At 37.9% G+C, this 14,784-nt stretch overlaps 1 protein-coding gene across 6 annotated transcripts in view; it reads right to left on the reverse strand.

The window, feature by feature from the left end:
* Positions 1-14,784, reverse strand: part of lpp (LIM domain containing preferred translocation partner in lipoma) — a 219,919-nt gene that overhangs the window by 164,873 nt on the left and 40,262 nt on the right. For 5 of the 6 annotated variants that reach the window (XM_053498224.1, XM_053498227.1, XM_053498225.1 and 2 more), the window contains one exon: positions 7,351-7,389. The exons of the other annotated variant lie outside the window; for it this stretch is intronic. The gene's annotated coding sequence lies outside the window, so the exon portion shown is untranslated. The remainder of the gene's footprint in view (positions 1-7,350; positions 7,390-14,784) is intronic. 6 annotated transcript variants of the gene reach the window in all.

The following is a 14,784-nucleotide window of genomic DNA, read 5'->3' on the forward strand; positions in this document are numbered from 1 at the left end:
CAGATTTAAACCTGGAATGTGTGTCCTGACAAAGAGGAAGCCTTTATTAGGCACAAAAGAAAAAAAACAGACCGAGTGGTGAGGAAAATACAAATAATCACACGCATGCTGTGTAAGACCTGTTGCTTTAGAAACAATAAGCGGGCCAATTTTACTGAAATGACTTGTAAAACAGTCCCTTTTTTTTTTTGATTGGTAAGTCTATAAATATGTTTTATTATTTTTTTTCTTTATCCCTCTGAAGAATCTTCTACTATGGTATCGGGGGTAATTGTTGTTATGGTAACACCTGCGTCATTGCCTCAAGTTGCGTTAAATAACCCTGCAGCCTTGCTAGTAAGGTCTGGCTTGAGTATTCACCGTTTGGCTTTTAACTGAATGCCATGCTGGAATAAATCAGAAATAATGCTGGGAACAACATGTACTTTGTGAGTCACATCTGATGAAAAACAGCTTGTAGGATTGAAACTGTCAAAAATGAGTTTAAAAATCTACATAACTGCAGGAGTAAAGATGCACTCTGACAGACACACAAGACGTTTGCATGTACACATGAGCAAAGGTCAACCTTACAATGGTGTGTGTGTGTGTGTGTGTGTGTGTATGTGGGTTTGACGGGGGACTGCCATCATTTATACAGCTCTTACCAAACAATACTGATACACTAAAAGAACTAGTAAATGCTGGGCCTCAAAACCCACTAAGAGGCACAATATTGTTGAAAACCACAAAGAAAAAGTTTAATCAAAAATTATCAAAAATTACTGATTGACCAAAAATTTTTGCAATTTTTACTGACTTAATAATTTCTCAGTTCCTTTTTCCATAATTATTATTTAAAATATTTTATGTTCAAATTCACTATTTAAGCATTTTTCTTGTATAGCTTTAAGGCCGATTCAGGAATATCATACCCACAACACAGGTTATCCTATTAATTAATAAAAAAAAAAGAAATAAATAAATGAAATAAAATCTACACTTTTTGCATTTAACTCTCTTTCATGATACAAGTGATAGGCTGTCTGCAGTTGTCTTTAAAAAATACAGAGTTTGAAGAACTCAGTAGAAGCATACACTTAAAGGAATGCATTCTAAAAACATACATGGAAATTAAAATCCTGGTGCGTGTTTATTTTAAACAGAGATTAGGTGACGAATATGAATGGGAAATGGAGAAAACTTCCTACACAACGATTTATCTACAAGTGACCTTTTACCAAGACACATTCCTTCTCGCTTGAGGTCTTTCATGGCATTATGTCTTGCATATGGAAACCATAAAAATGTGCAGATCCTCAAAACTCTTTTCGCCCTAGATTCGACAATATCATACTGTATCATCTCACCTGGAATCTGTACATTTGTACCAAAGACCTGCTGCTGCAATCATAAACACTTTTAAACACAGTTATTTCTGACTAAGCAATTAGTTTTTTTCCCCAAACTACAGTACTGTACATGGCTGTAGAAACAGTTACGTTCTTTTCACAGCAGGTGTTTTAATTAGCCTTACTAATCTGAAGGTGCTTATCCGCATGTTTATATTCTCATTTGAAGTCTGAATGGTGCACACAGACATCCCTCTCCTTTTGGGGTATCTGGTTCTTTCCATCTGAAGAGCGCTACAATACACACCGCGGTATGAGGTACGAATAACCAATCTCATCCCATGACATGACAACATTATGACTTTAATACATGTGTAAATGATTAAGAGCTTCAGAATTTCTAAAGTGTCTTTAGAGTCAGGCATCAGGACTTCATTCCTATGACCGCATCGTAACCGTGCTGATAATCAGTACAACGGCACGACCTTAAGTGCTCAATTTTAATATAGAAGAGTAATGACTTACAATAATGTTCGAAAAGAAAAGTTGAAGAAAAGAAAATCGCGCAAAAAAAAAGCATGTCTAAAAAAGCTGCGATGGATCCTAAGTGCGGAGTATTGGACTAGAAATGGACAATGACACATTGCTTCTGGGAAAACAAACAGCTTTAGTCATTCGTTCTCAGAAAATGGCTGTGCTCAAATAATTTCATATTCAGCGGCACTATAAAAGCACAGTTATAAAAGTAAGACTAGTATACTGGGCACGTTCATACAGGAGCTCAAAAAGTGACAGTCCACTTTCTGTCATAGTCACGACATGAATGATGCTGCTCTACAGGCAAGCAAGAGGTCATAGGAATTTTTCTCCACTGTGCTTGTTGTTATAAACTCGCAGTTTCCGCCTGCTCGGGAAGGAATTCTGACCAATCCCGCGATATTTTCAGCCACACAGTCAAAATATAATCAAGTTAATCATTTTAACCTGAGCGACCTCGACAAAGGTAACGTTTTTAGCTGAAGATGAGTAAATAAACACAGTCGGTGTGGCGTGTGAACGACCAGTACACGTACAGTATGCTCTCTCGCACATGTTTATGTTGGGTCTCAGAGCACGCACACCTCTACCAGTAATTAATATCAACCTATATCAAAACTGTGTGTTGTTGTCATATAAATAAGCCAGTCAGTGATACCAATACAAATGAAACATGCATATAATATTAACAGCAAGTGTTTAAATGTATTGATGTGGCAGATTAATTAAGGGATTTTAACCAATGTAGCGGCCCTAAACGATTAAACAGTTAGCCAGCGTGATTTATGATAATGCATCAAATCAGGAAGCCTAAGTTGCATGAAAAGTGTAAATGAAACAAACATGATTATCATTTCCGTCATCGTCGTGCAGCATCGTCCTGCTGGACTGTAAAACTGACAGGTGATAATTAAAAAACGTCACAACGCACGTACGGATCTATCACCTAAGCCAAACTTGACATTTATTGACAAGTATTTTGCTCAGGTAAAGAATAAAAGCATCAGTATCTGTTAGCTCATTCCCCTGCTCTCTCTCTCTCTCTCTCTCTCACACACACACATATGATTCATTATGTCCATGTCTATGACCTCACTGGTTTAGGTTGTGGCAACCAGAAGATTTTTTAAAATCTCTGGACAATATGGACACCTGAGGTCTTCGGCTCTTTTATTGGGTGAAATTCAGCTCCTTTTTAAACCACTTTGGATAAAATTATCCGGCAAATAAATGTGAGAAAAGAAAGAAAGCTGAAGGAGGTTTGGATAAGGACTCGTTTCTGGCAGATTCAAGGACGTCTGCATAACATCAGACGTGATTTTGATTAGCAGCAGGTATGATTGTTTCTGTTTGGGAGGTTAAAAAAAAAAGTGATGAGAAAGATCACACCTGGGAAGAGCAACGTTCTCAGGAAACCTGTTCAGTGCTGCACAATCAGCAAGTAACAGCTCATGTTCCCACTTGGGCTCCAAACCATCTGTACCTCACCAGCATGTGTGTGTGTGTGTGTTTGTGTGTGTATGTATAAGAGCTCACCTGTGCTGGGAAAAAAAAACAAAAAAACTGTCTTTCTCTATTTAAAAGTCCTTGCTTAGCCACTAAATCTCGTATAAACAAGGGCAACCTCTGTAGTTTGATGAACATGTTCAGGGTGGAGGGTTGTGAGGAACTCTTCTCAGTAGGGTGATCATTTGTCTGGCTTGTATTTCGAGCACACGGGTTCGAGCCTAACCAAGCGGCTGTGGCTCTCCTCCAGAGGCCATCATTATGCGGATTTGTTCTGCTTGCACTTGCAGTCACGGCGGATCAATCGCAGAAAAAAAAGTGCGCACTAAACCTGTTAGTGGAGTCACAGTTTTGGGGGGAGGATTTGACTGAAGTGTTGTTTGAGAGTTAGATCATCCACGGCACTGTCGCCTGCTGAAATTCCCATCACCGTGAACGATGTTCGCCCTGCCAACACCGCCACCACCACCACCCCCGCCGCCGCCTCCCCCGCCTCCCACTCCCCCCTGAGCCCATTCTTCTAATCAATTAGGAGGAGAGACCCATTTCACACTATCGGTACACAGTAAAATATTAATGTATCTGGTGTAATGAAAGTGCCTTCAGGTGTCTGCTTTTACTTTTCATTTCTCAAAAAGATAATGATACACTTCCAAACATGTCTGCAGTTTATCTGTTCTGCGGGTTTTAGCAAGTGTGTGTTTCTCTTTTGCAAGTGCATCTGCGGATCGTCCTAAATGGAACATCGCTGCATGAGAAAGGTAGTATTTTTACCGCCATTTTCATTAAACTGGCTCCTTGTACAACATGACACAAGTCAGACGATGGCTACGGTAAAATGTAAAGGTTTATTAAAATTAAATATGTATTATATCAGAACAAAATGAATTGAACATTACCCAAAATTTCACCTTTTTTTTTTCCTGGATACTGCATTTCCCCGATCACCACACATACAGTATTCTTATTATTTGTATTAACTGTTCATTAGTATTAACACTTTAACACCTGTGATTAATTCTAAATCCTTATAGTGTTAAAATATTTTAGCGCAAATGAATTCAAATCCCTTAAACTTCCCATCACGTGACACCTGATTCCTGAGCTGGAAGTCGTAGACCAGCGAACAAAATACAGTTCTAAGAACAGTTCTAGAATCAGGGCCTTTTAAATTGAACCAGTTCTGCAAATTCTAAAACTGTTTCCAGAACTGTTTATTTCCATGTTTCTGACTTTTGATTCTATAATTTGTCTAATCAGATGTCCCCTGTGGTACATTAAGCAAGTACAGGCGCACGAGAAACACACATTCACTATCAAGAACTACAATCATTAGTAAGTATTTGAGTACAACAACACATTCCACTGAGGAAGACTGGCATATGCACTCATTTGCATTAACTGCTAAAAATTTGCTTAAATGAACTAATCAAATAACACAGAAGTCAACACTTTAAAAGGAATTTATTTAGCCACAGCCCAAATTTTTATGTACGTACAAGGGCGTTCAAGTCAAACCAGGAGGGACTTGTGATGGAATTTCAGGTAAATGAAGTCAAGTGATGAGACTCTTAGCTTTTGTAAACATTAAAACGGTGCAAAGTTTTTAAAGCAAGCCATCTCGGCTGAGGTGACTCGGAGCCCACTGCAGTCATCCCTGGGAACATTCAGGGAGTGAAACGCCCGATTCTTAAAAATTAATAGACAACTTGTCTCCAATTTGCAGAAGAAACGCATTTGTCGGTGGGAACTGTACCATTCACAAATACCACTTGCACATTTTAGGAACTTAGCTGGGAGGTATTGCCACATGGTCTGTACGTCTCCTGTCCTAACTCCAAGACATTTCCACATGTTTGGGCCATTAGAGGAGTTCCTGGGAGGCCGGTGTTTCAGACATGAAGCAGACAGTCCGATCATGGCTCCGAGAAACTGAGAAAAATTCTACCTTGATGGCATTTAAGCACTAGCAAAACACTGGGATAAGTGCAATAATGTAGCAGGTAAATAAATGTTGTTGTTTTTCACTCATAACTGTGTTCTGTTATTCTGCACAATTAAAAGTCACAGTTTCACTTGAACACTTCTTTACAATTGTATTAATATTTTTTAAATTACTATGTCTTATAACCCAAATACGGAAATCGCCTGGGAAAATGTGTCTGTTTAAAAAGTTTGTTCAGATCTGTGTTTGTTGTGGTCTTCCTGGGTGCATTTGAAGGACAGGCATTTCAAGTAAAAACTACTATGCAAATTTTCCAAGCGATTATTCAAATAAGACTTAAATGCTTGGTACTTTGCTTTCAGATGATTACTGATAGTTTGCATTAACTTTTGAAGTGCCAGCTTTTCACAGAATGTTATGTTTCCAAAGAATTGGCACAACGTCCCCTGCCAACACCAGCAGCAGGTTTTTCCTGTGTTTTATTCAAAACGAGGAACATGCCCCTGGCAGCATAACTATTAATATTACTGCTCTTTTATTGATATTTCTGAACCTTACTAAGACCTTCCCGAAGATTGCAAGAATGTTTAACATACCTGCACCAACCACACCCATACACACCTCAAACCACATCCACCACATGCAGTACATACTGTATTGTATAACATAAACCTGTACAAAGGGGGGTGTAAAAACAGGTGTTTGTCGCTGGATCTGGGAAATGTTGCCCACATTTATATGCTTGTAAAGTCTCTTTCTATATCATCCAAATATCTCTCTGATTGGAATTGACAGAAAGGGCAAAGGTCAAGTTAAGAGCTGTAAAATGACCCAAGGCATCATATTCATTTTTCCCCTTATACGAAGTTACCATCCAAATGACCATTTGCATCAGGACTACAATCTTTCCTAGGTTTTTGGAAAGGGTGTTCCCATGTAAAACCATAACTAAAAGCAAAATCTCATCTTTTAAATTAATTACAAGTCAAACGTTTGGTCACACCTTCTAATTCCATGGTCTTTTCTGACTTTTATAACTTTCTTAAACAACAACTCTAACCCGAGGGTTTTGAGACTGGTAACTCGAATTGAACTTCTCCCCTGCAGCACAGGTAAGTTTTGGTCTTGGGATGGTGTTCATGAGAGCCAGTTTCTTTATGGTGCTTGATGGCTTTTGCAAATGCACTTAACACAATACTGTTCATGCAAGAACTATTCCAGAACAGCTGACCTTCATGTCTTAAAATAACAACTGACTGTTGTTGTTAGATAAATACCTAATGAATTTTTTTTTATTGTTCTAGGAATGTATAAAATAAATCCAAACTAGCATCCAAACTTTTGACTGGTACTATAAGGTAATTATGTCTAAAAACCAAAGACGTGATAACTAGTGAGTGAGCTCGTGAGATTTACGGCACAGTGACTACTGTTTCATTATCAGCATGTGCACGTGTTGAATTTATCATCTTCTGTACTAGGATCAAGAGAATAGTGGTAATCGACTAGGTATAATATTTCTCTGATCAGAGGCACTCAATAATTAGTTCCACCAGTGTTAAATAAGAAAAGTTTGGGCATCACGCAGAGAAGCAGAGAGTTGGTCTGTAAGTCATCCTAATACACAGTCTCATCATCTGCATGCCTGGTGCCTTTTTTTCTGTCATTTTCATCATTGCTGTAAAAATTAGCTGTTCACTTAATACAGTATACCGAGAGTGAACCATAGGAAAGTAAAACCCTTCTTTAGACAAAACTCAATCATGAGATGAATGGGGGGAAAAAATTGAAAAACTCATTAGGGCAGGATGAGAGACTTGAAAAAAATGAAAATGAGTAAGAGGAGAGAAAAAGATATATAGTAAAGAAGAATGAGACAGGAGTATAAAGACGAGGAGGACAAAGAGATGACAGGAAATGAGGATTAAGTGGTGGGATATGGAGCGGAAAGAAAGAAAAGGCAGAAAATTCGGATGAAAAACAGAAGAGAAAGAAAAGGGGTCAAAAAACAGGCAGGGTGTTGAGACTTACAGGACTTTTCTTAGATGGACAGCGATGAGTCACCAGCAACTAAATGGGGAGAGAAGGAAAAGAAAGAGAGAGAGAGAGAGAGAGAGAGAGTCATTTCAGTGTAGGTAACATAGTAACATTCGGACAAGACATGACAAACTCCATGAACACATTGAGTGTGTGGTATTTATATTCTTTATAATTCTTCGTTTTTTTTTTTTTAAATGATCTCACATGATGACTTTTTGGGCTGCGTCTGACTTCGACAGTCTTTTCTGATACCCAAACCCCAGTAGAGGATTGTGGGATAAAAAAAATAATAATGATAATAATAATAATAAATAATGACAGCAATAACAAGATGGGGAAACACACACACACACATATATATACACACACACACACACACACACACGCACGCACACACATACATAGACACACACACACATATATAAATACACGCACACACAACTTGCTAAGGGAGCTGTTCGTCTAGTCTATTTCAGGAGAAGTGTGCATCCTGTTTGGATACGCAGGTAATAGTGGGACGGGTGTGTGGTGTTTGCTCTCTACGGGCCCACACACGCTTTCTCATCTCACAGAGCGACTTCTTTGTTCTCTGATAAATCGACACTGTCAGGTTTCCCACGTTATCAAGAGACCACGGAGAAAGAAAAAAAAAAGAGTGGGAGTGGCGCTGATGCACGCGATCGCGCCATTTCATTTGAATGTTACCGTTTCTCTGCCCTTCCCCAGTTTTTTTCTTTGTAACTTAACTTTCCTATCTGCGATGTCTGCACAAGCGTTTATTTCAAGACTCTGATTGAGGGCGATGAGACAACAAGAAATGTCTTTGTGTTCAACCAGTTATCTAAATGGGGAGTGTCACGTCCACATCGTGTGGAAACTGAGAAGTGTGAGAGTGATGTGAATCGCGCTGATAAGCCACTTGTTGAAAGGCATAATTACAATTGTTCTACTGGAACGCAGATCCTAACGCCTCTGATTTGAAGGACAACGTAAAAACAAGAATGCCCATCCAGGAACCGGACAAGGGATAGGTACACAGAATGTGTGAAAGAAAAAAGAAAAAGGATATAGGGGTCCTCATACAGCAGAGACACACACACACACACACACTCACGGGCACAGACACATGCTCAGTCACACACACAAAAGTTACCAAACGTAACCTCGGTAACTGAAAGAAAACATTTTAGCCACTTTAGATTATTATTTTTTTTTTTATGCTTGTATGCGGAAAAAAAAGAATCCCCACAAGATTAAACCTCTATTAGAGATTTCTATTCATGTAAGGAAAATCAATTAATCAATCAATCAATCAATCAATCAATTAATTAAAGACTTGAAATAACACATTACAAACCCCTTACTATAATTTCCTAACCCAATTCATCTTCATTAACTATTTCATATTGGGCAGGGTGAGCCCACGTAATACAAGGGGTGTTCAAGTCAAACCGGGACTTATGGAATATGCCATAAATTATATTGCCATGTACCGAAGACTTTAAGCACAGTGATGAGACTCTAAGCTGCAGTAAAAAATTTAAATGGTGCAAACATTTTATAGAAGGCAGACTTAAATGTATGTTGATTCATATATATATATATATATATATATATATATATATATGAATCAACATAAATTTACGTCTGCCTTCTTTAAAATGTTTGCACCATTTAAATTTTTTTTTTTTTTTTTTTTTTAATCGGAGGCCACTGCAGTCGTTCCCGTTAAAATTCAGCAAGTGGAACAACCAATCCTTAAAAATCAACAAATAACTTGTTTCCTAGTTGCATAAGAGATGCATCTGTCTGTGGGAAATGTGCACACAATCATTCATGAACACAACTTGCATGTTACAGAAACTCGCCTGGGAGTTATTGCCACAGTGCTGACCTCGGTTAGAGTGACATCCATATGTTTGGGCCATTAAAGGAGTTCAAGGTAGTGATGGAAAGTTTGGATCATTTTAGTGACTTTGTTTTTTAAATCTCGTTTATCAAAATCTCAAATCTTTTAACAAATTGTTTAATCAGAAATAAAATACAATGTTATACAAAAACATTAAAATATTCTCACGTTACTTTCATAGACGCTATGCAATGCATTACGCAGGAAACAGAATTGAACTGCTTTTCTCATGAGTCTTCTAGTCCGAGTTGTTTGTTCTTTTGAATCTACTGCACTACACTGATCTTTGCCACGTGACTCCAATAGATGCTAACAACTCGTACCAAAAGACTTGAAAAGTAGCTTCTCATTTCTGTTTCCTGTACATAACCTACGGAGGTTTAGTGCTGCTTTGTACATGCAAACCCATTAGAAAATGAACAAATCACTCTCTAAGACTACTCGTTCTTCTGATTCATGTTAAAGACTCGAAAGAATTGTTCATAAATGACCCATCACTAGTTCAAGGAATATGCCAGTGTTTCTATTCTGAGCATGCAGTCTGATCATGGCTTTTTGCCTATATAGTACCATTAGGAATTAACAACTCTCAGTCACCAGTTGCAGAAGGATATTACTGTTGCATCAAAGCAGTATTACACTCGAGATCATGCTGTTGTACAGAATATCAGCACGGCTGTAATATCTTTAGGACTTGGGCTGCGCCATCTTGCCTACGACAGCATCATGGCCGTATAACAGCACTCCCTCTCGCGTGATATTGCTTCACCAACTTTTTTTGGTTTAGGTGTGCATAACAGCATGGAATAGTTTATAAAAACAAAGCATCATAATCAACACAATGAGAAATATATAATTGTTACTCACATACTATACATAATATACAAAAAAGAATGAATTCGGATTTGAAACCTTGCACACTTCGCCTAAAATATAATGAAATAAAAAACGATCTCAAATCAACCTTTAATATTGATTGAGAATTTCAGGCCGAGACAAAGCGATCAAAATCCACGTCACCGTTTCCTCCACAACATTATGTTCAAAGCTGCCTAATTAAAATTAATGCATCCTCAGTGCTCTAAACACAGCCTCAGCGGATCTAATCCAGAACCAGCCAAATTTCCAGTCCGGTGGAATGACTCACCTAATAAATTAAGGCGACTCCAATAAACTCCAATAAATTCTTCATGGCTCACAGCCAAGAGAGAAATCCTCAGCCAAAGACAAATTCACTGCACTCACTTCCGTTTGACAAGCTTCCCTCATCTAATCATTATATTAATTATTATCATTACAATAACCTTCTGCCAGCCGCTTCCCTTTCCACTGTACGGACAAAAAAAAACAAAAAAAAACCCCACACATTTATATCTGGAAACTCAGCTCCCATCGTGAAAGATTCCGCTGTTCACTAGCAGTTTTGTCCTCCAAAATTTTTAGGCTTTAACTCTTTTACTCTCCTATTTTAAGCACAAATGGCAGCAATTTGATTTCAATTCCAATTCCATTAAGATAATTGAGGTTAAACCTTTTTCAAGTGCGTAGACAAAGGCAGGGAGACAAATTCTCACATTATCTAAGTCATTTGCCGAGGGAGAAGGGGATCTCAAATCATATTTAAACAATAAGGCAATTCAAGTACATTAGGTCATTAACACATTTCTAAAGAGGCTAATCTGTCAAAGGAATGCAATTTAGCTACTGAAAAGTACTGCTTTTTTTACATATAGGAAAAGCTCCCTTATTGTCGAACAAAATATCACTTCTTTTACTTTCGTGACCCCAGGTGACTTGCATCGCTCCGTAATGCACATAGTCTAAGAGTCATCCGCAAAGTGACCTTGTGAAAATCGACACAAATGCTAGAAAGCATTTAAGCTCTTCTAAAACTTCACAAAAGTTTTTATAAAGCTATGCACTCGTACACGAGTGTGAGTCAAAAATTATCCGCACTCTGGCTGTGGAATTTATTTGAATGAACTTTTATAAAGGACAAATACTTCACGACATGATCTTCTTGTTTTTCGACAAATGCTTTTTACTTTGATGAATAACGTCTTCGATAAATAACGACACCAGGTACACAGATCGCAAAAAAAAAAAACATAACACTGCACGTTGCTTTTCTTTCGTGCAAATCACAAGTGGAGCGTCCATTTTTGCTCGCACAACAGCTACAAATGAACTGAATGAACACGTTCACACCTGCACGCAGTGACTGGGGGAACGGTAGTATTGAACGGGTACGACGATAAGCAGAGTGTGGATCATTTCTGACTTACCCTCATATACGGAGTTGCTACAGTTTCAGGGTATACAGTTTGACTCTGAGCGCGACTTACTGTTTGTCTAAAATGTTCCCATGTTACATTATAGGAGGTGGACTGGATACTACATGTCAATGTGGAGTCCTGTGATGATGGACTTGTATCAAAAAATCAACACAAAAACTTCCCAGCAGGATTATCGGTTGTAACCTAGTAACCAGTGTAAGGATCTCTCCAATGACGGAAAATTCAAAGCATATTTTTAAGTTGCTCCGGATAAGAGCGTCAGCCAAATGCCTAAATTCATCACATGCAGGCTGCATTAGCTGTTAGGTGATGACCAGATAAATGAACTGACTGCATGTTGGAAAATGTTCTGTGTTACCAATGCATTATGGGTAATGCAACCTAACATGCAAAAAAATGCTGAGATTTCTTCAACATGCAGACGGGAGAATTATTCAAATGAGCTATGAATAACTGAGTGGAGAAAATCCACAGAAAATTCATGACACAATTAAGAAATTAACATGCTGGACAAAAACGCTGAGCAGGCTTAGCTCTGCAGTACAGTATGTTAAATCAAGATGGCAGACGTCTGATTTATTATTGTTGCTTATTTCATTCTTTCGGAGGACGAGCTGATTAAAAACTAAGAGCTTACAAAACAATCCTGTTGACACTCAAAGCAAAATATTCATAATATCTTTAACAGGCTGGAAGATACACCTAGATAATATTCTAATGCTGAAATCTTGTCAATCTTGTCTGGCTAGCTGTAATTAGTCTAGGGTACCAGTCAAAAGTTTGGACGCACTTTCTAATTCAATGTTTTTTGTTTTTAATGATTAGTTTTCTATATTCTATTCTAGTGCAATACTGGAGACTTCAAAACCTATGAAACCTATGAAATAACTCACATGGAATTATGAACAACAAAAACAGTTATTTATTAGACACGAAGGTCAGCTATTCTGGAATAGTTCTTGCAAGAACAGTATTGTCAAGAGCATTTGCAAAATCTTTAAGCACCATGATGAAACTGGCTCTCATGACAACCATCCCGGGAAAGCAAGACCAAAACTTACCTCTGCTGGAAAAGAGAAATTCATTTAGAGTCACCAGCCTCAAAAATCACCAATTAACAACCAGCACCTTGGATTAGAGCCATTATGAAGGCTTTACAGAACATAAGTAGCAGAAACATCAATACAGTATAAACTGTTTCAAGAAGGTTATTGCATATTGTGGATGCGTTCAGCATTGTTTTAAAGGCAGTGGTGGCCTTAAACAGTAGAGGCTATGGGTAACTGGGTTACCGATCGGAAGGTTGCGGGTTCAAGCCCCAGCACCGTCACTGTTGAGCCCTTGAGCACTGCCCTAAACCCTGTCTGCTCCAGCGGTGCTGTATCCTGGCAGACCCTGCACTCTGACCCCAGCTTCCTAACTGGGATATGCCAAACAAAATCATGTCACTGTGCTGTAAGAAACATGTAACAAATAATTGAATAATAATAATAATAATAATAATAATAATAATAATAATAAAAATCTGAAAAGACAATGAAATTAGAATGTGTCCAAACTTCTGACTGGTAGTATACTAAATTTGACATTGACCGAACTTCCTTTATGCTTCCAGTTTGAATAATTTTTCCAAATAATTTATATTAACTCATGCCTTGTGCCCCACCATGCACGTCCATTTAAGAATTGGTCCAGTATGTAACACCCACTGTATTAAAACCCTCAGCTAAAAAAGGTAACCCTGCTGAAATCCAATGAAAAATACGTACCTATGAAATCAGGTTTTTTTTTTTTTTTACCTTTTTTTTTTTTTTTTTTTTAACCATGCTTCTTTTACAGGATATGAATAAGAGTGACTCGTTGGGCTGCAGGTGGAGGAAATGCATGCAGTGAGGGTTAAACTAATGGGTTTTGATAAATGGGTTTTCGTTAGAGGGGCCATTAGAGACAGGAGGGCCTGGGATGCTTTGTTAGGCTTTGGTGTTCGAGTCAGTTTAGATTTTTTATTTTTTTTTGTGAATCCATTCAAGCTTTGATTTATGAAGAATCCAAAATAATAATCAGTAATCTGGATGAGCAATCGAATAAATTTAGTTAGTGGGCATGTTGGGGGGTAATTTACAAAGATTAATTGTGTGAATGATGTCATATGCAAAATAGAATCAATAAAAATGTGTTAATGAGATTTTGTGTGTGTGTGTGTGTGTGTATGTGTGTGTGTGTGCGTGTGTGTGTGTGTGCGTGCGTGCGTGGGGTAATTGTTCTCAATAATTGTGACAGATCTCAAAGAGGCTCATGAAACTAAAATAGAAAAGCAAGTGAAGGCTGAAGAGACACATTACAAGGAAGATATTTCTGAGTTGATTGACATGATTCTATTTAAAGATTCCAATTTAGCTGTTTACATGGACATTTAATCAGAATATATATGTTTGACATAAGCGAAGTGGTTCTGCCCACTGTGAAGCATGGGATCGTCTGCAAATCTAACAAGAACAACATGATTATGATTTTTTTTTCTCCAACTTTGAGGTGAGGTTGGTCTTCTGTCTTCTTCATTATGAATAGTTAAAAAAAAAAACGTCTCATCTGTGATTGGTTGGATGCTTTGCTACATGTAAAAATGTGAGCCAGTCAGGAACCCATCCTTAGACAATAACCCACCCAGTTAATGAAAATAAAGGCTGGTGGGAGAGAGCTGTTCCAAGAGTTTACTAATCAGGAATGGAAAAAAAATTCTCTGCTGGAAACTTGTCAAGTAACCTGATGTTACCTCCATGCGAGGCAAACATGTGCAGGAAGAATAAATTTATTCCAACAAGAAAGAAGCATGCAGCCTAAGTGTTTGCCATTGAAAGGATTATCAAAGGTTTACCTTAGCACTCTCATTCTGATTGAAAATTCATTCCGATCAGGCTGGATTGAGTCACACTGCTCCGATTGAGGTGTTTACATGATGCATTTTTATTCCGATTGGGCACTTATTCCAATTATTAGTAGAATATTATGGTCCATGTAAACACATCTATTGAAAAAAAATCAACAAGAGCCTAAAAATGCCATGACTTATCGGCTGTCTTTTGTTATAATGGCACAAAATTCACTGCTGTTGATGACTATTTATACCGGTCACCCATTACATTAACACCACTGAAAGGTGAAGTAAATAACATTGATTATCTTGTTACAGTCAGCAAGTGAACAGTGCAACCTAAACAC

The sequence above is a fragment of the Clarias gariepinus genome, chromosome 6 (assembly GCF_024256425.1).
Source record: "Clarias gariepinus isolate MV-2021 ecotype Netherlands chromosome 6, CGAR_prim_01v2, whole genome shotgun sequence".
NCBI classification, from domain to species: domain Eukaryota; kingdom Metazoa; phylum Chordata; class Actinopteri; order Siluriformes; family Clariidae; genus Clarias; species Clarias gariepinus.